The sequence below is a fragment of the Rhinopithecus bieti genome, unplaced genomic scaffold (assembly GCF_001698545.2).
Source record: "Rhinopithecus bieti isolate Rb0 unplaced genomic scaffold, ASM169854v2 scaffold_6947, whole genome shotgun sequence".
NCBI lineage: Eukaryota > Metazoa > Chordata > Mammalia > Primates > Cercopithecidae > Rhinopithecus > Rhinopithecus bieti.
The window spans coordinates 605,771-607,005 of NW_016805294.1; the positions used below are offsets into that span (position 1 = coordinate 605,771).

Sequence of the window (1,235 nt, forward strand, 5' to 3'; positions counted from 1 at the left end):
TCAAAAATGAAGAAATAGTTCCATGAGCTGTCAATAATTGTCTGAAGGCAATGTATTATTTATCGGCACCAGAATCCCTCTGATGTTCTTCCACATGTTCACATGTTTTTACCATCGGTCATCTATCAGATTCTGCAACTGTTGTGGGAATATCCAACTAACAAAAGCCAAAGCTGGGCATTGACACTAACGGTAGCTTACTGATGTTTCCCCTGCACATTTGCACAGAAAATGTCACATTTTCTGATAATAAAATTTTGCACAAAAGGTGGAATTCAAAAGGCCGATTATACATTTATCTAAAAATCTTATAATTACAGTAGTTTATGAAAAAAGTTGTCCAGTAGTATAAACTGCTTCTGCATCAGTTCCACAAACAAGATAAGGATAAAGATGGCAAAAACACATCGAAACGGTTCACAGACAGGGTTGAGAAGTAAGCTTGTGATTTCAATTTGGTCTTTTGTAGGATCAGTGCGGAGCCAAGAACTTTGAGAGACTGATGAACATTAGCTTGCTTACTAATGCTATGAGACAAAAAAGTACTAGCTCTTCCTCCTTGGTGAAAGAGTGATGGTACATCTGTGGAAACATCCCAATGCCAGAGGAATTCATCTTCAGAACAATAAATGGAGGATCTGGGTTTAATGGGTGAAAGCGAACTTCCTACATTTTAGCTTCGTAATTCTTCAGCGAAGATACAGGCATAGTATCTTCTCTAACATTCCAAATACTCAACATTCCATCCTGGCCACCAGGAGCTACAACATGCTGTTTGGTGAGATTTCTATCAACGCAATGGAATGGCACTCAGTCACCGGTCAGTGACAGTATCTGAGAAGGCTCATTTCCTTGTTGTGTGAAATCCCATATTTTTAACTGTCCAATCGAATTTACAGTAAGAATCTCTCAAGAGTTCTAAGAAAGATTACAGCATAGAGTATATTACTATCTGCATTGCCTACAGTTCTTACAGTTTCCTTGTGATAAGCTTTGAAGAGATTTATTCAACCATTGTCTCCAACGTTAATGATTTCTGGGTTGTTCCACACAACACCTGTACACAGTGCACGGCTACACGAAGGACTTTCTGGGCCTGTGTGGTAATGAGCTGTAGTTCACAGCTGGTTGACTGAAAGAGTCTGGTTATTCAGATGATGAAGGAAAACTGATACACATCCTGTTGATGAAGCAGTTACACTTCTTTCCTGGTCAGACAACTGTCAATCCATTAT

At 39.1% G+C, this 1,235-nt stretch overlaps 1 pseudogene; it reads right to left on the reverse strand.

The window, feature by feature from the left end:
* Positions 1-324: 324 nt before the first annotated feature.
* LOC108529612 (nucleoporin Nup43 pseudogene) lies at positions 325-848 on the reverse strand (annotated as a pseudogene).
* Positions 849-1,235: the final 387 nt, after the last annotated feature.